Source organism: Propithecus coquereli, unplaced genomic scaffold (genome assembly GCF_000956105.1).
Source record: "Propithecus coquereli isolate 6110/MARCELLA unplaced genomic scaffold, Pcoq_1.0 Scaffold95, whole genome shotgun sequence".
Classification (NCBI taxonomy): domain Eukaryota; kingdom Metazoa; phylum Chordata; class Mammalia; order Primates; family Indriidae; genus Propithecus; species Propithecus coquereli.
This window is the reverse complement of record NW_012155840.1, coordinates 4,116,898-4,143,154: the sequence shown is the minus strand read 5'-3', so window position 1 is coordinate 4,143,154 and position 26,257 is coordinate 4,116,898. Positions and strand designations below refer to the sequence as shown.

The 26,257-nt window shown below is 36.6% G+C and overlaps 1 protein-coding gene across 2 annotated transcripts in view; it reads left to right on the top strand.

Moving 5' to 3' along the window:
* BNC2 (basonuclin 2) overlaps positions 1 to 26,257 on the top strand; it is a 403,512-nt gene that overhangs the window by 19,534 nt on the left and 357,721 nt on the right. Inside the window, exon 2 of one of the 2 annotated variants that reach the window (XM_012665017.1) lies at positions 11,539 to 11,632. The exons of the other annotated variant lie outside the window; for it this stretch is intronic. The gene's annotated coding sequence lies outside the window, so the exon portion shown is untranslated. The remainder of the gene's footprint in view (positions 1 to 11,538; positions 11,633 to 26,257) is intronic. 2 annotated transcript variants of the gene reach the window in all.

Sequence of the window (26,257 nt, the reverse complement as noted above, 5' to 3'; positions counted from 1 at the left end):
AAAAAAAAAAAAACACACACACACTTCATAACCTTTCTTTGAGTCTTTGGTTTAAGTCCTCTGTCATATAATGCCAGAAACTTTGTTCTAAGCTGCGTGTGTGTTGAAACATGCATGCCTGTCCTAGTGTCATAACTAATTATATCTCTTGTATGCTTACTTCTAGTAATTGGAAAGTAGACCTACCGCAGCATGCATCTTAACGTTTAGTTTTATCTTGAGGACCTGCTACAGAGATCAGGTTTTCTACCATGCAGCAACCTGACATTGTGAACAGATAGGAATATTTTAAATATATCATCCACTTTGTGTTTTGCAGAAATAGTGTACTTTGAGAGAAGAAAAGTTTCAGGTGTTTTTAAAAGCACATCTGTCTTTACCAGGAATTATACACTAATACTGAATGACTTTGCAGTTTTGACTGAAATATTTCATCTGCGAATTGGAAATTGATGGTCTGGTGTTGTGATAGCAAAATTTTGTAGGATTTCCTTTTACTCAGAGTTTTTCAACAGATTATGGCTTGTGGAAAACCTGCTGGTGCTTTGGTCACTTAATCTTCATGGATTGTTCTAAAATAATTTGGGGCTTTTTCTGTAAAAATACACTGAGTAGAATTTTTACAGACTAACTTAGAAATCCTGTCTTGGACATGCTTGGGATTGGAGTAGCAAACAGTTTGTTATATGCACCAGCATGTATGAAAATATGTGGTCCGTGTCCATGCCTGCTGAAAGAGAACTTTACCAGTCTTCAGTGTCTGAGCTGCAGCCTTGTTGAAATTAAAGTCTTAGGACTGGGAGCAGTTAATGCTGGTGATAGATTGTGGTATTTAGCGTTGTGCTGTGTTGTATGGTGATCTAGTTCTGTGGATTTACAGGATTCTAGTCAGAACTTGGGAAAGAATATACCACAGAATTTGTGGCAGTTAAATATTTTTTAAAACAAAAAATGACTTTTCTTATTAATAAGCAGGCCCTTTGGGCTTTGCTTAAGGAAATAGTGAACAGATTGTACAATTCTCTTATTGATAATTGTTTCAAATTTAACACTGGAAATGCTGACTTTTATTAAGTTAAAGTATTACTTGCTTTGAAGTTTCTTTTCTTTCATTCTTTTGTTCTAGTTAAAAATAAAATTCTTCAGTACCATGTTTCAAACTTAGGTGTATCTTTTAAATTTTATCCTAACTTATTTTGTATAAATTCTGTATTGTTTCTGTCATATGGTAACTTAAGTATGCAGAGGCATTGAACTTGAACATTTTGTGTTCTGGAATATGAGGTTTAGATTCTTGTTATAATTTCTCTGTTTTGAAAACTGAACTCCCAGTGGTTTCTTTCTAATCAGTATATCATGACTTGTTACATTAAAAAAGTTAGATGGTCTAAGGCCACCTAACTGCTGAAGACTGTGACTTTAAAAAAGCACGTTCTAAATCATGAAAGGGTTCCTTCATTTTGTAAATGCCCATTTCTTTTTTCTTTTCAAGACAGGTCTCACTCTGTCACCTGGGCTACAGTGCAGTGGGGTCATCATAGTTCACAGCAACCTCAAACTCCTGGGCTCAAGTCATCCTCCTGCTTCAGCCTCCTGAGTAGCTAGGACTGCAGATGTGCACCACCATGCCCAGCTAATTTTTCTTCTTTCTTTCTTTTATTTTTGTTTTTTTTCATTTTTTGTAGAGATGAGGTCTCACTTGTGCTCAGGCTGATCTCGAACTCCTGGCCTCAAGCAGTCCTCTTGCCTCGGCCTCCCAAAGTGCTTGGATTACAGACGTGAGCCTGGCCCGAATGTTCATTTCTCTTAGAGTTTCTGTGGTGTAAAATTAATGCAGGTGTGCTTGGTTTTAAGAATAACTGATGATGGAAATCAGAATTTATAGCTGATAGGACACATAAGAGAAAGTTATTTCAAAATGTGGGGCATCCACACAGTGCCTGAGCAGGCTGACCCCCAGCCTGACTGATAGTAACAGCTTTCCACTCAGCAGTTGACTGTGAAATATGAAGGGGCAGAAGCTGTTGAGGCTTGTTTGAATTCTGAACCTGGGAATTCTCTTCCTCCACAGGGTGTTTGGAATGGGTGATGTTTTTCTTTGTCACAAATGACTGAATTGGGGGTGCCTCCTGCTATTTAGTGGGCCAAGGACATTGCCACGTCTGGATTGAAGAAGAATTTACGCACGATGATGAGTTATTCTGCCCAGTATATCAATGACATCTCTGCTGGGAATCACTGAATAGTTATTGATACAAAAAATGAAAAATATTGGTAAAAATAAGATTCTCTCCCCGTTATAATTCCCACCTGATGTCTTTTTTTTTTTTTTAAAGAAATGTATCTGTTTTTTGAAGCATATACTTGATTGCAGCTTAACAAGTGGAATACTAAATTCTACTTCTTAACATTCTTGAGTAAATGTGATTTGTAAAGGCATATGGATATTTTATACACTTGGCATTCTAAAAATATTTAGTCATAAGCCCCCAAATCAAACCCAGATATACCCATTTGTGCAAATTGCACATCATATTGTGTCAATGTTTGGTAAATTAGCACATTATTAAGTGTGTTGAAGCTCATGTCTCTAATTATTTTTGTAATTTAAGAACAATTATCCCGTGAGAAATTGCTAAACTATTAAAAGGTTTTTAAATCAACCAAAAACCTTTAGACTAAAAACCACAATTTGATAAAAACAAATATTTTCATATGCTTATGTCTTCCTCATGGCACTATCAGTTCTGAAATTTTGACTGGGAAGAGAAATTCTAACATAAGTCCACTTGTTTTTGAATAATATTCAATCGGGAATAACTATTTGATGGACTGCTCAGTACCCAAGCCTTCTCTTCTTCCACACACATTCATTGACTTATAAGATAAACTTAAAGTGCTTGGAAACATTTAATAAACCCATTTACTTGGTAGTAATAGAGTTTTCATTTATACAAAAAGCTTAATTTTAATGTACAGCTTTTAAATGACCATAAGTAAAATCTCAACACCATCACAAACAGAATAATAACCCTTCCCTTTCTGGTCTGTAACAAAGAAACCTTTAACCCAGTGATAGTATTTCCCACTTTCACTCCCGTTTTAACCTTTAGCATCTTTTACTATTTAACCCACTATTCTCTCCTCTACAAAGTAGGTGTAATAGGATTTATACTGGAGTATTTCTGAGATAAAACATGTGAAAATGCTTAGCATGGTATCTGTCTAATGCAAGTGCCAAACATCCATTCGTTTATTTTCCCTGTGATAGGGACTGAAAATATTATACTTATGTCTACAGGAATTATTTTGGAAAGTGTGATGCCAGTTTCTTTTCTAAATAAATTTCTCTTATTAGTTTAGAAGATCAACAATTTGCAAAATACTAAAAACATAGTGTTGTTTCTTTATATACGTTAAAAATAACTGACATGGGGCAAAACAGCCTCAAAACTCCAAAAAATACGTGCGTTAAATAATGTTTTGCAGTCATAGGCTTGGGAAGTGTATCTTTTGCAATGGGTAGCCATCATGCATGCAGATCTTTTCATTGATTAATCTTTTATTTTGAAATATTTTATCTTTTTTGACACGTTTTATGTATTCGTTGTTTAAACATTTTCAAACTTTGTATTTTAGATTTCATAACAACCCATGGTAAATACCACAGTATGGTAAAACTATCCAAGGATCATAAGGGTTGCATTGTTATCTTAAATGACAGACATACACCTTGTGACCTGGATTTGATTAGCTTTTGATGATACGATGGTTTGATTGTGGACATATTGTTTAGCCAAGATAATCTGCATTTTGAGGAATAATTAGTCAGTTATGGTTCTGATTGCCTCACCACAATTTTTACAAATGTTGTCTAAATATTTATAATGTAGTGGAAGCAGCATAGGTAGCCTAGGGATAGAAAGCATCTGAGTCAGAAAGGCCTGAGTTTGAATCCCAACTATGGTGTGGGAAGTTTGACAGGGGACAGAATTTCTTTTTAAGCCTCAATTTCCTCATTTGTAATTATGGAGGATAATAACTGTCATTGCATAGGGCCAGAGTGAGGATTAAATAAGACATAGTTTGAATAAGGATCAGCACAGTGCCTAACATAAAATAGAAACTCATTAAAATGGTGGATGTCATTCAGATTTCCTTGTGTTGTTTAAAGAAAGGATTCTTTAGTACTTTGATGCCCGCTAATTTGTGTATGACCTTTTTTTATTTGCCTAGATCATTGCCCATTAGGTCATTTCTGCATGTGAGGTAGAGAACTGCAGTGTTCAAATGTAGAATCTGAAGAGCAACAAAAATATAAATTACCCTAGCCGAGGTCACAGTGGTAGAACTAGTGTGGGATTTTAACCAAAAAGGCTCATCTTGTTAGATACAATACTTACTGTCTACAGTTAGGCCTGCTTATTTTTGAAGTGGCCAAAATATGATATTTAAAACATAATAAATATAAAGAAATTGTCTAATCTGAGACTATACATGTATGAGGCAACCCTTTGCTGATGAGCAGTTTTAGACTCATTTTACAATAGAACTACTGAATTAAATGTGATTGAAATGTTCATTTGGTGTCAGATTCAAAAACTTTGTATGTGGTTTCTGTGGCTGGTGACAAGCATAGGAATACCAGTTTTTCCCAGTCACTAGACCTCAATTCTTTTTTGCTTTTGATATGTCTTACTAAGTTCTCAAGTCTCAGTGACAAAACTACATAGTGTTTGTCACAAATGTGTCTGTTTGGAAAGGCATACAGCCATTGCAATATTTTGCCATCATGACATTAAAGGAAAAACACTTTTTAATAGGGTGAATACTTCTGAGAAGAAGCAAAGGTCAAGCTATAGAGTGAACTTTTGAGCGACAGCTAATGGCTTAAGGGGGAGATGCCAGTTAACGATGGGCATTCATTAGCTGCATGGATATGAAATGACAGTAAGTTCTTTACCCTTTTATGCCAGGGGCATGACTTCCCTTAAAAGCAAAAGGGAGAGGAGCATATGTGGCTGCCAATAGGAGATGGTGAGAAGTTAAATGATCGGGATACAGAGAAATCAAGGAATGGTAAGGGTTAGGATGTGTGTGATAAACATTCCAGATAGGCACTGTGGTATGGACCAGAAGGCGCAAGGTCTGGGTTTTTTCTAACCCGGACTCTGTCACTGAGTAGCTGTTTGATCTTTGGCACATCTTTAGAGCTCCTTATCTGAAGAGTAGAGGCAATTAAAGATGGAAAACAGGTTGCAGCTTTCATGCACTAATAATGGATTGATAATGGCTACTTGAGAATTCTGAGACTGTGCCTTGGGTTATTGGGAAAGGAGTTCTGGGGTTTAGTTCAGTGGTTTCTGTCAAGAGGGTGGTGGTGGGTGTGTGCTTTATAGGCATATATGCTTTGTATGTAGGTACGTACATCACCTTTGCTGATCAGTCATATTTAAGAATCTTTTCAAATTCAAATTGCATACCAGAGATTACATTTTTCTTGGCTGTAAGGTTGAGAGGATCTTCTACTAATCAGCCTTTGTATTTCTGACTGAAAGGCAGTATATTTCTAGCTTTGGGAGAGAATTACAGGTAATAGAACAGGATGCTTAATGGAGATGCATATGCCTATATCTAGATGGCATCTAGGAAGGAATGAAGTAGTTCTTGCCAGAGCTAAAAGAGTGCATAGCATGTTCTAGACTCAAATGGGGTTCTCTTCTAACCTGCAGATCTGTACAAATCATACGTAATAGATCCCTTCGGAAAGGTAGCCATCTAATGAACTATAGTTAATTAATATTTATCATCGCTTAGTAGTTGGTGTAGGGCATTTATTTCTATTCTAGGATAACTTTCAAAGCCAGCTAGTATTTTGGGTAGTATTTTAGTATCACACAGAAGGAAGACAGGTAAAAATGGGTGACGATGTGTAACTTTTACCATTTGGGTACATATAGTATATTATAAACAAGGCATTAAAAGATGCAGAGTTCTTAGCGACTAGTGCTAGCTTTATGATTGGATCAGCAGTATTGAAAACAAGATTACTTTAGATATATATTTTATACAGAGTGTTGGAGAATTATTGCTTGACTTTAAGGAAAAGAATCATTAAGTTTTTAATATCTTTTATCTGAGAAAATTATCTGAAGTTGTTAACAATTTAATCCACTATGTTAGGAACTCCCTATTTTATATCTTTTTTGTATCGCTCTATATACAAGGAGGGACCTATGACTAGAGAAATTAGTAGTTGTCCTTCATGTGTGTTCTTTAATAAATTATATGTAGAAACGATATTTGTGGCACATGTAGTGCAATACAATAGCCTTTTGTATTTCTTTTTTATCTGTCTCGAGCACCATTAATGCCATCCTTACCCTCGATCAGGAGTCATGTTTTATTCATGTTTGAATTATCAAACCTAGCATAAGTCTGGCACACATTATTCTATAAATGTTGAATCAGTAGCTGAAATATAGTTCTAACTAAGAGCAACAGTGAGCTACCAGGTGAAGACTGTGTCTACTTTGAAGTCTAAGTTGAAGAATCTGAAAACACTGGGTTTTTCATCCTGCAATTCATGCATGTTAGTGTGATCTGTTCTGTGGTAATCAGCTTTTATAGTGAAATCCATAGAACCTGGAAAGTTAGAGGTAACAACTAGCATTTCTTTGCTTTGTTTTTCCTGTAAAAGTCTACTTAGAATTAAACTGTCAGTAGAGATCTATGCTTGAAAAAAATTCCAAAAAAACACTTTTGGTTAAAAATATGTGGTAGGTTGAAACTTGTATACAGTGTAAATATAGTATTATGTGTGCCTTATTTAAGTAGGCCTAAATACCTGGAAGCCTGAGCCATAGCTGAAAAGGACAGTAGTGGATTTTGTTAAGGTTTGGCATCTGAATAATCTGGTTTTGCCTTCTACTTTTGGTAGTTTTATACCACAAATCATAAAATACGGAAAGCAGAGCAAAAGTGAAAGAGCATAGACCCTGAGCTTTTTAACGTTGGAGTGGAGGTGATGGTAGTGGAAAGCAGTGCCTTAGGACCACTAGACCAGGCTAGTTAGGTGGCTCTTAAGTTCTGGTTCCTCATCTTCAAAGTGGCATAAGAATACCTGTCTTGTATACCTCAGGAGTATCAGTGTGATAATGTGTTTGAGAGTACTTTAAACTCTGTTATTCTGAGGTTTTATTTATCTCATTCTACAAATACCATTTGAGGACCTCCTTTTTGCCAGGCATTGCCTTTGAGGCTGGAGGTGAGAAGAACTCGGCAGTCTACCAAGGACTATTCCAGTCTGGTGGAATTATGGTTTTGTAAGATTATGTTTCATAGAGTTTCAGTTTTATATTATTGAGATCTTTGTTGTGGGTCAGTTTTTAGTTCTAAGAACATGAAAAGAAAGCAAAATTTTGGGAGCGTTTTGTTACTTCTCTATGCTTATAAAAATTTATCTCTTCGATTTTACCTATACGGTGCTTTACCTTAGGTACTGGGACAATGGGAAGAAAATTTGTGATATGATAAAAAATTTTTTGGCAGAGCCAAAATATTCTAACACATGTTAAACCAGGTGTGTAAGTTGAATAGCTTTTAGAAATGTCGTTGTCATTTTGAATATAAGTGGCTTGCTATCACTCAAAATGCTGTGGACAGCCCAAAGGCCTTTTCTAAATCTATAAGCAGGGAAGTTTAATTTGCATATATGTTTTTTCTTTTCTTTTCTTTTCTTTTCTTTTCTTTTTTTTTTTTTTTGAGGTTGGCTTGTCTACTAAAAACTGGGGAAAAAATCGTTTTTACTTTATGGGATTTGTTGGTCTCAGTTGTAGCAGTTTCACTTTTAAAATTGATTAGCAAAGTATCCTCTCCTATTTCTGATAACTACCTGGGAGAAATTAGGGTTGATTGAGTAGGGTTGAACTTAATAAGAAATACAGACACATTGAATTATATTCTTAAATTGGTTTTCTAGATTTTTTTTTTTTCCCTAGAAGGAAGAGCTCAGCCTAAGTTTTAAGAATCAAGATAAACCAGAGATTACTTCACATTCATGGCTACATTATTGTTTGGGACTCTATTTAATCTGCATATATCCCTTGATGTTTCTAAGAATATGTTACTGATGGTCTACTTTATATATGCATTCATTCGATTCTAGCAAATAGTAATCATTGACTATAACTTTAAAAAGTATGACCTCTAATCCCTTTTTCCAAATCAAAACAAATTGCTTTTGAAAGCAAGGCCATGAGGGTACCTTGAATGACCATAGAGTCGGCCCACAAAGGAAAGGAAATTATGCAGAGGAGGGAGCCATGCCTTTGGTCCTCCCAAATCCTAATCTGGGAACCATTAGCAGGACCATCTTGCTGTGAGGCACATTCATAGTGTGAGAGGCAATTTCTAAAACTGCTAAAACCAATCCCTGTAGGGTTTTAGAGATTAAACTCACCACCTTGTGTTATAACCAGATGAAAATAATTATGTACTGCAGCCTGCTGAGTGGGGTGAAATAGATTTCTAGTGTCAGGATTCTTAACTAGGTGGGATGGGTGCTGTGTTTTACTGGAGACTCGCTGCAGTTGAAAACTTTATCCTATTAGAGCAAGTCTCTAAAACTGGTAAGTCTGGGGAAAACAATACAGCTTTAGACACCAATTCTTCTAAAACCTGTTTAATTTAAATCTGTGTTTCTTGGCGAGAGACTTAACCCTCATATGTAAAGTAGGATACCAGAACTGTGCTTCACATGTATTAGTTTTCTGCTAAATAGATGTTAAGTAAAAAAAATTTTATAAGCACAAACGCAGTGCAGCCCCAGTTTCCTCTATAAAATAAGGATAATTAATGAAACCAAACTCATGAGGTTGTGGTGGTGAGAATTAAATGAGTTACTACATGTAAAGTGCTTACAAACATGCTTAACACAGAAAAACCAATTGATAGACTGAAAATCAATCAGTTGTTGACTGAAGTACAAAACAATTTCGACACATAGAAAAAGTGATGATTTTTGCTGCTGTTATATGAAGTTGCTGTTGCTAACATCTCATCCATATGAATTATATCTCCATTTGTGTAGGACAGTGTTGATAATTGCACACACTCTGTAACTCACTTCTCTTGAACAATGGCATGAAATTTGTGATACTAGTGGAATGAAGCCAATACAAGTGAATGAGACTCATTGAGTAGACTTTTCTTAAAGTACTCATGGGTATCCATGACAGACTCCATTTCAGTGAACACTGAATTCTGTGAATGAGTGATCAGCAACTGTACACAGGTGAGACTGCCAAAGATGTATTACGCATTATAGGAGTATTAACATCTCACTTATAAACCAAAACTGACAAATGGAGATGGGGGAATTCGTTCCATATTGCAATATCTCTTTTTTAATCCATTTATTTAAAACTCTTTGCTGAGTGCTTACTGTATATATGGCAGACACAGTATTGGGTTGTGGGGATTCAGTGATAGAGAAAAAACACTAAAGATCCCTTTTATGGAGTTAACATATGGATCAGGAGACCAATATCATTTAGATAATCAGGCAAAAAATGTAAAATGATAGCTGTGATACATGGGAGGCATGCAAACATTGGCTTTCAGATACTTTCCTGAATTCTCTAAAGAAGGTTATTATTGTTTTCCTCCTCCTACAAAAGAGTGACTGGGTCCAGAGAAGACAGTGAAATTGCCTAAGGTCAAGCAGCTGGTAAGGAGCAGGGTTGACTTTGTCTGACACTAAGCCTTGTGTATTTTTTTTGCTGCTCTGTAGCTGCTGCTCATTGCAACTAGCATGGGTAGGGAAGGAGTTTAAAGTGGTCACAGTTTTCAAAAGTATTGATCTGTTTATGTGGTGTTTGAAATAAATGAACATTGACCCTAACAAGTGGACTTGGGATCTACAAATTTATAACATTGAATCCTTAATTAGTATAGTTTAAATCAAGAGTGGAAATTAAATACTACAAATATCAGGATTATTTTACTTTAAGGGATTTTGGAAACTGTCCAGTGATGGTCAAACTTTTTTTGCGTTTTGGAATACCTACTTATTTTCCAAGTGGTATATTACTTTGAGCCCTAAAATACAAAGCAGGGACCACCAAAAGTAGTTTGTGGGGTCAGGGAAGATTTTTTGAAGGGCTGTTTGAGCCGAGATTTGAAAGATGGGAAGAAATTAACTAGGTTTTCTGAAGATAAGGTGGAAGGTGCTGAGTATTGCAAAAGGACCAACGCTCTGAGATCAGAGGGCACTCAGAGCATTGGAAGTGTGGATAGAAGGCCATTGTTAAGTGGTTCAGAAAGAATACTATGGCAAGGTAAGGCTAGTAAGTGGGTGTTAGACCATGGAGGCAAAGACTTGTCAGCCATGTTAAGGACCACAGCCATTATTCTAAGTGAAATGGGAAGCTCTTGAAGGTTTTAAGCAGGGTTTGAGCTCACATGGTTTTTTTGAAGGGTTGGCGTGCTCACCTGTCAGTCCATTTGAGGTGGTCCTCCTCCTAGAGCCAGGGACACCATTTGTGTTAAGTGCAGTAGTAATGATTCTTCATGGCAAATGGCCAAGTAACCAGCAATCCCAGCATGTCAGGGGCCTGTGATGAGTCTGCAAGGACAATAACATTGAAAAAACAGCAGAGAAAAAAATTGCTCTTTGCCTTTAGTGATAACAATAAAGGAATATAGTCAACCATTACTACCGTGAGGCTAATGACCCCAAAGCTCTCAGCTTCTCAGTCTAGCTTTTGTCTCTTCCCTCTTGGCATTTCATTGCTTGAGAGCAACTGTTCCAGGAAATGGAAAAAGAATTGGAGTTCAGACTCAAAGTGGGTATTTTCTTTACTTTTTAACAATCCTAGTAAAATGCTTATAGGTCCAGAAGGTTGAAATTGGCCAGAAGAATGTTTTTGGATTTCCTTGTTAATCTTGTCCTCTTCTTTAGGCAGAGAGCTTCTGAGAGAAGATCTTATTGATCATCTGATGAATAGCTCAGTTGTCATTTTGGGATAGGGAGTGAAGTTGGTAGTGGCAAGAGAAGGGTGGATTTGTAGGAAGTGTATCATTGTCATGAGAGTTTTTGTTCTAATGCTCCAGATACATAGCCGTATGACATTGGATGAATCAGTGAACTTCTGTAAAAGTGATTCCTGGTCTGTAATAAGAAGGAATTTGGACCAAGGAACTTTTCCCAGGTTGTGTTCACTTCTTCTTCTTTCTCCCTCTAAAGACTATATGGAAAATATTTATTTTAGAAATTAATGTGTTTTGTTTTATTTTGAAGATTTCACAGACCCCTTGAGAGAATATTCTGTGTTTGTTGTAAACTTGGGTTAGGATTCGTTGACTCGCTGGTTTTATAGTCAGGACATGGGTGAGGCAGAGGTCTTTAGAAAATCATGCATAAATTGATGACATTATATAAGCAGATTAAATGTTATAGCTATGTTCTTGAAAAGGGAATCTTTTAGGCCTCCAAAACTGGGCAGAACATACTGCATTCTCTGTTCTGTTTCACAGATTGCCTGCTTTTTTCTGTGGAATTCTATGCTTTTTCATGGCTTCTTTTCCCTTGATAGCATGAGACACGACTGATGACCTCAAAGAACCTTCTGTATTTTATTCTTTTATTCTGTTGGCATTAAAGTACATGTAATAGCCTCGTATTTTTCCTTTGAAGACTCCCTTGTAGTTTTAATAAGGGATAAGTAAGGAGTTCTTATTCACATTCTTTAGAATGCTTTTTTTTTTGAGACAAGGTCTTACTTAACATGCTATTCTCAAGAATCTATGTTGTTCTCTTCAACAGAAATCAGAAAAATCATTGCTTTTAGTCTAGATTTTGGTTTCATTCATCCCTGTCACTTTCTCTTGTTTCTGCTCAAGAAACAGTGCCACGTGAATTAAACTTACTAGATGGACCGTTAAAAAAATTCCAGGAAACAGCATTGCACTATTTTACTCATAGCCAGCTGGAATTCTGATAGAGTGGCTTGGTGATTGTCCTTAGTTTTTGTTTTGTTTTGCTTGAGTATTAAACTCTTCTGGCCTTCTTTAACTTGTTAATAGTTATGTGCTGGTCTGTATACTATAGAGAATGGCAAAAGAATTGCTGATAAACTCTCCAGAGTTTCCTAGATCTTGCTTGATGGGTGTGCATATCCAATAGTCTGTGCATGTTATAACCATTGCTCTTATTTGCTCAGTAGAGTAAAATAGAAAAGCATTATGGAGAGCCTATGTGCAGCTTGGTGACTTTGTCTAGAAGTTGGTGGTTCGAGGAACCATAATCCATGAGCACTTGATTGAGTTTTAAAAACATACAGTAACTAAGGGCAGAGAACGTACATGAAGTTTGATGTCAGCCACAAGCTTAATTATGTAGAGTTCAACCACCAAATCTGTTCATAGAGGTATTATATAACTCTTGCAACTTTAAATACTTCCTACCTTAATTCCAGATTTCATTCTATTCCAATCTTTTGATGTTCCTAATAATAATAAAAAAAAAAACAATAAAAACTCACTGAAAAACTATTACTCTGAATTAGATATAAGATCCAATGCTTCACTTGTGATTTTTCTTATAAAAGTTAACTATAAGTGTAAGAAATTTTAATTGGATAAGTAACATCACACAAATACAGATACATTCCAGTTCTTTGAATATACATGAGGTTTTTGCTTATTGGTTGAATACTAAGATCAAGGCAAATGAAAATGGTCACTGAAACTCATCCATCTTTTATACATTTGGTAGTTTTTTATACAAATGTGCACATTTATAATTTTGGCTTATAAAAGCTTTTAAATATTTGGCTTTTTATTTGGAAATATGTCAGCCCCTTTTTAAGTCTTTTAATGTGGGGCTAGATTAGACTGGAATAATAAAGTATGCTCTGCAAATAATTGCAATACTCAGATTATTTCTTTTTTATAGGTTGCCAACAAATTTTATAAATTGGACCTTGGCATTGATTATCTTAGTTTGTCTAACTTGTCAAGCAGTACAGTTTCTGTTACAAGGAAATAACGACGTTTTTGTCTAGAGGATGAAACATTTTCCACAACCATGAATCTGTTATTGGCTTCATTCAGCCAGTTGCCAGTGGAATCCAGTTTCTAGAAGGCAGAAACAGTGCCATTCCCCCTTGCTGTTCTTTCACCTATTTCATCAAATTTTAAGTCCTTCAGCCTCTAAGCATCCTTAGGGTCTTCTCTTACCAGGTTAAATATGTGAATTACGGAGTAAAGAGTGAGTTGAAGATTTGTTCCATTTCCTGCTCTCAAATAATAATTTCTCATGGTTTTCTTTTTCTCTTTGGTGATCAACTTTCAGAATCTGAGTCACTAAATGAGTTTTATCAAAGGAGAAATATGTACTTACATACTTAGAAATTGAAATGAGATTCTTAAGTTGGCAATCACCTTGAATGAAAGTACAGTCTGCCTTTTGTACCCACAGGTTCAGAATCCACAGATTCAAGCAACCGTGGGTCAAAAATAATGAGGAATAAATTCCAGAGAATATTATGTTGTTGCTGGTGTTTCAGACAGACTTTTTTCTTGTCTTAATTCCTTGACCAATATAGTATGACAAGTAATTACATAGCATTTACATTGTATTAAGTGTTATAAATAATCTAGAGATGATTTCAAGTATAAAGGAGAGTGTGTGTAGGTTATATACAAATACTAGGCCACTTTATATAGGGAGTTGAGAATTGTGGGGGTCCTTGAACCACCCCTCCATACTGAGGAACAGCTGTACCAGTTGAACGGTGCCTTGCCTTAGTCAAGGCGATATAATTTATTAGTTTTAATGAATTTTAACCATAAGCAATTTCAAGGATTTTAAACATTAAATAAGCGATTTTATATGTTAACTGTATATATTATCGAAATAATTGCCTTCCAGTGCAGTTTTGGTTTTTGTTTATGCCATTTTAGAAAAACCATTAGAATTTTTATTGAAATGCAATTTTGTGGAATTTTTAAAAGAAAATTTGGAATATGTTGCTTGAAAAGATTTTGACATAGATTCTAAATTTCTGCACAAATCTTTGCAGCCTTTTCACAGCTGTAAGCATTTATGAGAGGACTGTAGTGAATACTTTTATACATATTCTCTAAAACTTAGTCCCATTCTACAAACTTTTGGAGTAGGAATAGGCATTAAAATGTGGTAGATTCATGCACAAGTAGGTGGTTTGTGTACAGCAGTGTGAATATGGAGTTTCCTATTTTAAATAGGGCATTTGGGTGGCATTTTTGTTCCCCTGGGGAGATAAACTTCCCCATTTATTTTTCTTAAGTGTTTTTAAACTTGGTTACTTATTTTTAAGTAATTCCTGCCACTGTTTATATGTAGAACCCAAGTAGTATTTGTAGTTGAGTCCTGTACATTAAGAACTAATTTGATCCAGCAAATATTCAACAAGTGCTTACTGTGCGTACATGTTTGTAGAATTGCTGTTTTGTTTGTGAACATCAGCACTAAGCATAGATCTAAATCTTCTCTTTGCAAACACCCCTGAGAATGGGAACTAAGGTGAAAATGTGTTTTGGCCTGTATCAGGTTTTCTAGTCATTTCTACGTATGTCATTAGAAAAATATTTTTAAAAAATGTTTTGGGTTAGGGAACCAACCCACTTGTGCAACTTGTGAAAGTCTATGGAACACCACCACCATCAAAAAAGCCAACATTTTCAGATCAGGAATATAATCACTCAGTCACCTAATAAAAAGAGTGCTTCAGAGTGTGCATATCGGGCAAAAAAGCAAAACCATTTACTTGGTAGGGGGAGGGTAGAGGCCAGGAGACAGCCCTCCCCTGAAGATAGAATGCTTTAGAAACATGTTGCCATTAATATTTAAGACAGAAAGTGTTCTGAACCCGCTCGTCTCTTTTCCCCTTTCCTCTCAGCATTCATGTTTTAGTTTGCTCCCAAATGCTCACAAGTCTGTGCCAGACGGAAATTCGCTGAGGCCGCTGCAGTCCCGCAGAGGCCACTCAGGGGAGGGACGCGGGCGGAACAGTCGCGCTCAGTCCTCGCAGGCCGCCCCAGGCCCCAGGTCCTCCGTGCCTGGTGCCGCTGGGGACTCGCCTCCCTTCTGCTCTGCCCTGCCCAGCCCGCCGCCCCCGGCTCACACATGTGGCCCCTCCCCCTCCCGGCCTCTGGAGTCGCTTCGAGGCCATCTAGTCATACGCTGTCCATCAGATGTGTTTACTTTTTTCCTGACAGCCGACACATCTGGAGCACATATTCAGGTTATTCCAGTGCCACTAGACACATTCCACAAGATCATTTCAGCGGTTGTTATGGCGATCTTCCTCCCTCCAGTGATTTTCAAGTTGCATGACAGAAATAGCTGGAGCTAACCAGGGGGACAAAAGTCAACGGGATCAGGAAGGGCTTCTTTCACAGAATGAACTAATTAGTGACCCTGCTTTCTTCACAGGGCAATGAGCATATGGTTTAATAAAGTGAGTCTATGACACTTTTTTTTTCTCTGTAGGCAAAGCTGTCACTGGCTGAAAACTTTCCTGTTTTTACTGGTGGGACCGTAGTCTGCTGTCTTTCAACAGAGTTTACTTCACAAGTAGAAAATGTTTGCTCCTGAGAGTTAAACTTCAGAACTTTTTCTTGGCTTCATACTACCTAACTATAGCAGGTCCTTCAACTTAAAGAGACAGTATTCATTTTAGGTGTGTTTCTTTGAAAGGATTTATGCTTAGTCAAGACTAAGAATTTTCAGTTAGGTTTTTGTAAGTACTATGAATTGGTTCCTGGAAATTCAGAGAAGTATAATTTGTTATTTGTTGTGGTTTTCCTATAAAATATAATCAATATTTCTCACTGGATTAGTTATAAATTTGGACCTGTGATTTTTTTATTGAGCACAATTATATGATATTTTAGTACTAAAAAGTTTGATTAATTAAGCAACTCCATTTTGATCACATTTTAAGTAACATTGCAGACGTCTGGGTATGATCAGTTTTGTTTCCTGAGGTTTAACCTTTTACATTTTGTGTAGGTTTTTGGACAACTTTATAGTGTGAACATATCATTGCAGACATGGGAATTTAGACCTGAGATCATTTTGTATTCTGAAGTGGAAATACTACTTGCAGTTTATAATAGATATATAAGGTAATGCTGTAAAGCACTGCCATCTTTGATTACTATATGAAGAATACAAAAATGCCTTAATAAATATTTTTTGGATGAATGCACATATCATGTGGATTCAAACTAAATACATGTTGCCATTACTCATGACTCTGAAATCTATAAATCATAGGGGCCTATTTTCTTTCGGTATTCCTGTACTTTAATTCAGTCTTTAAAAATGTAGCCAACTATATGTATTTCACACTTTTCCCCATATGTACCACAAAACACTCTTTACCCATATGTATACATAGTATTCTTTTAACCTCCTCTTCTTGTTCTCTCACCAACACCCACAAATTCCCTCCCTTGCACACACCCCATTTTTAAGTTTAGTCCCAAGGCACTAAAGTCACCATGAACAACAGTTTCTTTTTTTCCCTTTTGATTGAATTACTCATATGTTGACTGAGTTGTCTGGATTCTGGGAATGTGACAATGGGTGACAAGTAGGAAAATCACAGCTGAACTCTTCCAAGCACATTGTCTTTTTTTTTTTCTTTTTTTAAGACAGTGTCTTGTTCTGTAGCCCGGGATAGAGTGCAGCAGCAGCATCATAGCTCACTGCAACCTCAAACTCCTGGGCTCAAGTGGTCCTCCTGCCTCAGCCTCCTAAGTAGCTGGGACTACAGGCACATCCACCATACCCAGCTAATTTTTTTCGATTTTTAGTATGGACAGGGTCTAGTTGTTGCTCAGGCTGGTCTCAAAGTCCTGACCTCAAGCAATCCTCGTGCTAGGATTAGAGGCATCAGCCACCATGCCTGGTCCCCAAATACATTGTCTTAGTATCTTTTTTCATTGGTATAATACCCCTTCCTTCCCATCCTCTTAGCCAAATTCCTTTTCCATGGGTCCTGCTAAGGGTAGTCACCAGACTGCTTTGGAGAACCTGCTTTGCAGTAGCCTTTAGGAAGGCTAGAAGAACACTGAAAGTTCACGAATTAGATGTGAATTTAATTCATGGAAACCTGCTTGTCACTTCTGTGTTTCTGCTAGTTACACATTATTAACTGTGGTGCCTTTTAGGGCCTCAATTACTTGGGCGAGTATGTATCATGCAGGGATTGAGCTCAAGTTAGAATGCTGAGAGTGGTATAAAATTATGTTTCCCTCTCCAGATGTAACTTTGCAGTAATTAAACCTAATGCAATTTAAGCCTGTAGTCAGTGTTGTAGCTATCTCCAAGTCTAATTGGTAATATCACTTAAATCATAGCACTTATTGCCAGTTATCTGGGAATGAGAATAAACCAGAAAAAGTCATGTATGTTAACCGTTGGTTTTTCTGCATCAGGGGATCTTGTCTCTGTATCAAAATCTGTCATCTGCATTATATGGAATTTTGGTTCTATTTGAGACTTTTTTTCTTAATTTAGATAGCTCTATGTATGTATCCATCCATCCATCATTCCATCCTTCTTTAGGCTGTGATTTTTCTTAGTTCGTTTACCTTATTTTTGGAGATTTCATCTAGCACAGAGCTATTGTCCACTTGGGTTACTCGGTTTCTTTTTCTAAGTAGATCAAAATCCATGGTGAAAACATACTTGCCCACCATAAAAGGCTACTTGTTTACTATAATTCAGTCAAATTTCTGACAAAACAAAAAAAGTGAAGGGTTCCAAGAATTATATCAGTAAAGAATCTTAAGTTTAAAATTTTCTTTTGCATTTATTTTATTATACTCAGGAATATGGCAACCAGCTTAATTCAATCAAATAGCCAGGGTGCCAGAATAGTTTCTCTGCATGTGATAGCTAAATAAATAGTGGACTCAGTATAGCAATGATAATCTCAACTTGTAGGGTTTTCCCACTTGTGAAACGTTTGTGTTAAGGATGACTTTTCTGTTGTTTTTGTTACAGTCTGACAGTTGAAGATGCTTTTAAAACCTTCTAGTCACTTATACCGTCCAGGCTTGGTGGTTCTAAAAGGCAGGTCCTATCCATCACAGAAACAGCAAGTCTCTGGTTATGGGGGAAGATTGAAGGGTGGGGGTGTGAGGCAGGGAGAAGGGGGAGCTGCTCTGTCCAGTTTACATTTGTCACCAGTGACTAGCTTTTAAAAAATGTATTAGCTGTGCATGGTGGTAAGTAAGATCCAGCTGCAGGGGATTATGGCTTTGAGTGGGTCGGGGAGCTTGGAATGCATTCACTTCCATCAGGGGATTTGTGTCCCTCGTCATCAGCCTTAACATTGCTAAAACAGTAAAGATTAAGAACAGACCAGTGTCACCTGCCTTGAACTTTGAGAAACCTTGGCCACTAAATAAAGGGAGGTGGTAGTTTAAAAAGTGTCCTTTCTCGTCCCAAAGTATTTTTCAAATGACACATATGAAATAAAAGGAAACACAGCTACGCTCAGGTGAAAGGTGGTCTGTGGTTGAATTATTTCCACAACTTACTGAACATGTCAGAGTCCTAATTTGATGAAAAACACCTTGCACAAATATCTTTTAGTTAATGAACATTTTTGTGAGGCAGTTTCCAAATCAAAATGAATAGTTAATAGTTAGGAGGGAATATTTCTCAGATTTAGTCTCACTCTATGGGAGAAAAATCTTTTGCTTGGTTTGGTTTTGGTGACCCTCCCCCTCCCTCAGGAAGAAAGTTAAGGGAACACCACAAAGGTCTACTTTTTTCAGGGATTTTGAAATTCAGCATACATGCCAGCAAGCAGTTTAGAGACAGGAAGTCTTTTCTAGTAGTGCAGTCATGAACTGGTAAACTAGAAGCATCTGTAAAAATTTAGAGGGAATATCAGCTTTCTCAAAGCTCCAGCCCAAGTGTAATGAGGTGCAAATGATAGCACTGCATAACCCTTCCCCACCCCAATTGCGGAATGAGATATTGAGACAAATATAAAGAGGAGGACAGGGATTTCAGAACTGTACTTCATTGAAACAAATTTTGTTTTTCAGATGAAGTGGCTTATGGATGACCAGGGGTAGCCCCAACTTCATGGGTTGATGAGTAGTAAATAAATGATTTTCTGCTCTGCATCTCTAGGTACCATTTTTGAAAAGTGGTTCCTTTTGGGGTTTGAGTGTACAAAATGACATACCTGCTCATTTGGCTGAGTAAATTAATGAGAGTTTTTAAGTTTAAAGTAAACTTCAGCTGATTTGTATCTTTGGCAGGCACCTCTCTCTTTACAGAAAGAAAAAAAAAGAGTGGTAAGAAAAAAGATGTGATTTGTTTGAAGCAACACATCTGGGGTGTGATCTGCTGTATCTTAAAACCAGATGGCAGGTTTAGGCTGACAACTAAACCCCCTTTGGCCTGGTCAAACTGTATCGTAGTATGTCATTGTCTCCCCACCACCCCAAATCCATACAGGAAGTAGAACAATTATTTGCACTCAGGGCTAACAGTCATCTTGTATCTGTGGCTTTGGGTTCTCTTTTACTACCTCTCTGCTGTTTATAGACAAGGCTGCCTTCCCTTGGCAACCCCTGAAACAGGTTCCCTCTGTGGCTCATACCTTTTCAAAGGTATGTTTTGTTGAGGCAGAGGTGTGGTGCCTTAAGTTGGCTGGTGCTTGTCATGACAGGCATGGCATTAGCTGGGCTGAGCAGTGACTAGAAGTGACAGTGTTGGTTTGAGGTGCCTGGGGGTCTCTTAGTCATCACTTCTGGAGCATTGAGAATATGAAAGTACCTCAGAGCACCATTGCTTATCATGGAGATAACAGTTAGGGAGAACCAGGGCCAAGAGGTGGCTGAGGACAGGCAAGTGCCTTCCTCACCCTTCATTTTCTTCTAGTACATTTTACTTGAAAGAGTGTCATATATGTGGTCTTCAGAAAGAAAGAAAAAATATTAGCAAGCTTTGTCAAGAGTCACAGAAGAAGGTACCTTTGAATTTCCAGAAGTTTCAAGTTCTGCCATTAGATTTACAGTTTCTTTGTATATTGTCGTATCATAAAATGACGAAACGTTAAAGAAAGAAAAGAAAAACCCTTCAATTAAACACTTCAGGGAAAAGAGGCCAGTGAAATAATATATTCTTCCTTGCTGTTGTTTGATACATTACCTTCTCAATGATAATGATAGCAGTCAGACCCTATTTTGGTTACTGTGTCAGAAGGTTCTTCTCATTTCACAATGCCAACCATTACGTTTCTTTTCTTTTTTTTTTTTTTTTTTTTTGAGACAGAGTTTCGCTCTGTTGCCTGGGCTAGAGTGCCGTGGCATCAGCCTAGCTCACAACAACCTCAAACTCCTGGGCCGAGGCTATCCTTCTGCCTCAGCCTCCTGAGTAGCTACAGGCCTGCACCATGTCTGGCTGATTTTTTCTGTTTTTAGTTGTCTGGCTAATTTCTTTCTATTTTTAGTAGGGACGGGGTCTTGCTCTTGTTGATGCTGATCTCAAACTCCTAACCTTAAGCGATCCTCCTGCCTCGGCCTGCCAGAGCGCTAGGATTACAGGTGTGACCCACCGCGCCCGGCCCAACCATTAGGTTTCTTTGTGGATTTTCCGGGAATTATTTTTAGATTTCACTGCAGATTAATGAATGTATGTGTAACCTATGCAAAAAGTTACAAAATGCATTCATTAATCCATTCTACAAACTAAGATTAATTAGAATTTTCTGTAGGCATCTTATGATAAGGTCACAATTCTAATATAATTTGATAGGAGCTGTTAGGGATTTGAATGAAATTTCAAAATCACCTCCACAGAGAAGGGAAAAAACCTTTAGAGGAAGTCAGTGAATGTTCTTACTGAGCAGAGCTTGAAGTTACTTCCTGAGCTTCCTTTTCCTTCATAGTTCAGCTTTCTGAGTTGTCAAAGATCACCTGTTTAAAAAACACACACAATTTCTGTATTCCAAATATTTCTGTAGTTATTGAAATCAAGGCAGTCAAAATTTTTCCTGAGTGGGTTTCAAATTATTTGTTTTAGTTAAGTTAAAATTTTCATGTGTAATTCATATATGTAACCATAGAACTATTTTATATACAGTGTTTGACATAGAAACTTTTCTACTTGCTGTTTTAGAGAAAGAATTTGTTAGGGATCACTGAACAGAATTTAATGAGAGTATTAAGAGTTTGTTTCTTAGTAATTTAGTTAATTTGGTTCTAGTGAATAAAACAAGACAAACTCAGTTGATTGTCTTCAGGAAATTTAGGTTGATGTCCTGATATGAAGAAGATCCATTGGATAACTTGCAGTAGTAGAGAGCTAATGTGGTTTAATCATAGTGTGGAGGAAGACATTATGTTGATAAGACAAAACCATTTTCTAGGTCCTTGAAACTACTTGACCAGTTACAGTAATTTGAAAAGGGGCACGTCCTAAGTAATAAATTCAATTTATAGTATGTACTTTTTGTGTTCAGGGCTTTTGTAATTTTTCTTGGCTTAAAAAATACATATTTAAACTTACAGAATAGTAATGATAGTACAATGTTTGATTATATTTTAATGTTCCACATAGTTGAATATATTAATTCTGAACTAGAATATTCAGTTTCAGCTAGAATGTTTCCATTTATTCAACACTGTGTTAATCTTTTTTTTGCCTACTTTTCACACAGCTTTTTTTTTTTTAATTTTTGATGTGGATTTGCTTTATTGCATCTGACATATTTGGGTAAATGACAACAACTTTGGTGTTTTAAAAATGTTTCCTGATTCCAGAAATTAGTCTTCAAATAAGCTTCAGGCAGTTTTCCTGATAAGTTCTTAATGGATTGCCATCCTTCTGCCTATCTCTCTTTTTTTATTTTTTCCTTAAAGGATATACAGTAGGAAACTGCCCAGTTCTCCATATTGTTGTGTTAGCCCTTCTTTAAATGCCATTGAGAGTTTAAAAGGATGAACTTTTGCATCTGGGCTTACTTGATTTGAATAACTGGTGTATGACCACAGGCAAGTTTAACTACTGCATCTTAGTTTCTTCTTTTTTACAAATGAAAGTTAGGCTTATTGTATGGTTTTTGTAAGGATAAAAATGAGACAATATTAGGATGTAGAACCTAGTATGAAGAATAACAGAGTAGAGGGAGGCACAATACTTGATAGTTATTATTATTATAATTTAAATAGAAAATTGGCATGAAATGTAAACAAGTTATGAATATTTGAGGAATGGTCAGATTCTGAGTACATTACTTTATAAAAGTTGCTGTTTGCATATTACATTCTTAATGCCTCATTTAGTTTATATCACTGAAGTATATTTTCCTTAGTTTACTTTTGCTACCATAAATAGCCTTCTGATAATTGAAAAGAAGAAGATAGGAGAAAATTATAATGATTTAAGTTGAACTTACCCCATTTTAATACTTTTTTTCTTTTTTCCTTTTTTGAGTTTATTTAGGAGGAAAAACAACACTTCAGCCCACCAGTATAGATTGAGTATCCCTTATCTGAAATGCTGGAGATCAGAAAACTGTTTCAGATTCTGGATTTTTCTGATGTTGGATTATTTGTATTATATTTACTGTTGAGCATCTCAAATCCAAAATGTTTTGATGAGCCTTGTGTTCTCAGAAAGTTGCAGATTTTGGAACTTTTCAGATTTTTGGGGTTGGATGCTCAACCTGTATTACATTTGTATGTTTATATACACTTGAGGAATCTCTCAATATAGTCTAGGCCTCCTTTTTCAAGGAAAAGATTCATTAATTAAAGTTGGGAAATCCCACTGTTTTTAGGCCTCATAATATGCATGTTTGGAGAGTTGTGTCCGTAGCTTATTTGATCAAACGCCCGCTTCATTTATCAGTATGCAGTTAACTTTGAAAAGTTGTGGAATTTTTCTTTAAACATAGGGCACATACGTGCACGTATACAGTTGGCCCTCTGTATCCGAGGGATCTGCATTTGCAGATTCAACAGTGGATTAAAAATATTAAAAACAAAACAAAAAATAACAATACAACAATAAATAATACAAATTTAAAAATATAGTATAACAGCTGCTTACGTACTATTTACATTATACTAGGTATTATAAGTAATCTAGAGATAATTTAAAGTATACAGGAGGATATGCCTAGTTTATATGAAAATACTGTGTCATTTTATGTCAGGGACTTGAACATCCTTGGATGTTGGTATCCTTGGGGATCTTGGAACCAGCCCTTCTGATTCCCAGGGTTAGGCATGACTGTATGTATTTTCATTCATTCTTCCTATGAGTAGCTGACTTCCCTAGGATGTAAATGGCTAAAGAGTGAAGGAATAATACAGTTAATAGCTTTAGTGATGTACACTGATTAATTTTAAATTTTGAGATCCTGTGTGTCAAGTATACATACAAACATATGAAATGCTCTATAGTGTTGAGTGTAAAAACACTCTTATTTAATGCAGCAGTAGCATCTTATGTTTTGAAATGTGACTTATTAATTTAAATTATAATTCCTATTTTATTAGAGATATAGAAGTAGAGAAAAAGGCTAAAAGACTATCCTCAGGTTGTTTCTTCTGTAACTTGTTGCAGAGCTGGCAGTATTTGCCTTGTCTTGGGATTTGGGGTTCTTCTTAATTATATTAGTAATACTGTTTCCCAAACTCCTTGCAACTTCTGTTTAGCCTGATCCATCATAACCCCTTGATGTTTACACTCTCTTGTGGAGCTAACTAAGACACTGACTGCCAGGGCATGTATTATAGTGTACAGAATCTATTACAAAAGAGTTAATTTTCATTTAAGAAGCCAATAGCTTTTGGATCATTGTCTTGTATTGGAAAGACAAAAAATTTTTTTTCTCTGATGGATAAAATGTAAGCATTATTAAGTTATTAAGACAAACAAGCAACTGTAGCCACCCCTTCCCCAGAGCAACAGGATCTAGAGTGTAGAAAAGATACTGAAATTTCTGAGGCCTGCAGAGCCTGTTGCTGTTTATGACTTACTTTATCATCCTATTTCCTACTTGAATCCTTTTCAGAGCTTATCGCTCTAGTCTAGGGTTTGCTCATTGCTATTTGATTTTTGGATTCATCAGTTGAATACCAACCCAGGCTTTTGGTGTTTTTATCCTTTCCCTTTATATACATGGCCCATTTTAGTTTAATGTTAAGTAGTTGCCTTGTCAACTTCAAAAAAGATCAGTTGTATGTATAATATAGTCTATATTTGTGAGAAATATTTCTCCTCTAGGACCACATTATTAGTGACCTCACTGACCCTAATATGCAAATGCCATCAATATAGAACAAAATATGACATGCTCTCAAAGTAACAAGCTTCCCTCCTAGGAAGTACCCTTTCTCGGGTGCCTTTTAATGAGAGTAGAGGCATAGTTAAAAAACCTGGTTGTGGAGCCAAATGAAGCTATCATTTGAAACTTGATTCTTCCACTCCCTAGCAGTATGATCTTGGGCAATGCCTTCTACTTTTCTAGGTCTTATTGTTAACCATTTTAGAGATAAAAAATGCATATCTCAAAGAGTTATAGAAATTAAATGAGATGATATTTGCAGAGTGCCTGGTATGAATACCCAATGGTATGAAACATAAAGGTAGTCTTAATAGTACCTAATTCTTAAGTTTCTGTAGCTATTAGCTTGGACTGCATATCTCTCATCAATGAAATGTGTGCCGATACTAGGACATCATTTCTGCTGGTATGGTAGAGTTTATTAAAAACCATGACCCATTTCCAGCTAGTATTTTTAAATAGAAATAGATGAACCATAATCTTACTACTGACTCTGAAATCTATCAGATATCATCTCTACTTAATTATTTGCTTTTTTCCTTTGAGGATTTGTTGTATAGATAGCTTACAATTTTTTTTTTTTTTGGCAGACACAGACACAAAGTTGAATTCATCTCACTTCTTAATTCATGACACACTCTTCTCATTGGTTCATTCAATGTCCCTCTCTTCTTCCACTTATTTTTGTAATAACACTTATTTGGTTTTCTGCTGGAGACAAGTGATGAAGGGACTTTCTTTTTCTATTGCCAAGGCTCTGAGGTCAAGCGAAGCTGGGGTATATTGTCAGAATGAGATGTAGGAAATGGAAGAGATCTGCAGTGTCCTCTAGCTGAGTACCTCTTAACACTTAAAAAAATGCCTCACCCCTTTTTAATGAATTTTTAAAAATCCAGATTCCCTTCCCTCAAAAATTGCAAATCTAGGCCGGGCGCGGTGGCTCACGCCTGTAATCCTAGCACTCTGGGAGACCGAGGCGGGCAGATTGTTTGAATTCAGGAGTTCGAAGCCAGCGTGAGCAAGAGCGAGACCCCGTCTCTACTAAAATTAGAAAGAAATTAATTGGACAACTAAAAATACATAGAAAAAATTAGCCGGGCATGGTGGCGCATGCCTGTAGTCCCAGCTACTCGGGAGGCTGAGGCAGGAGGATCACTTGAGCCCAGAAGTTTGAGGTTGCTGTAAGCTAGGATGACGCCACGGCACTCTAGCCCGGGCAACACAGTGAGACTCTGTCTGAAAAAAAAAAAAAAAAAAATTGCAAATCTAGTCTGAACTTCTCTGATGCTTGAGAAAACTGAAGTGCAGAGAGGTAAAGTCACAAGAATAATCACTATAATAATGACCATCAATTTTTGACCATTTATTATGAATCATGAGATCCTCACCTGTGGTTTAAGTATCATCTCTAGAGATACCCAAGCTCATGCAGCTCACTGAGGACTTCATTCTGGTGTTCTCTTTAAACTTCCAAATTGGCTCACTCTCCTCTTCCCTCCTTTTTGGGTTTAAATCTCTTTTTTGTCTTATAGTTGCAGACTTAATATTTCTGCAGCCGATTTCACATTGTATTAATTTTGATCTGTCTCCAGTCCCCTCCCCAATCCTACTTTTTCTGTGACATTTAGGTTGGTGTCAGACTCACAACACAAACAATGAATATGAATCCTGCTTGCATCAAAGTAGTGAGGCGAATAAACTGTCACCATTATCCTAAGATGGGTATTATTCAGTATTGCTTTCCTTTTTGCGGAAATATTGCTTTCAATCCCTGACCCTGAAAAATAAATCAAATTTCATGAAGGTGGACATTAAAGAAAATATATGTCAAATGCGTCAAACAGTGCCTGGCATACACTGAGAACTCAATAAGTGTG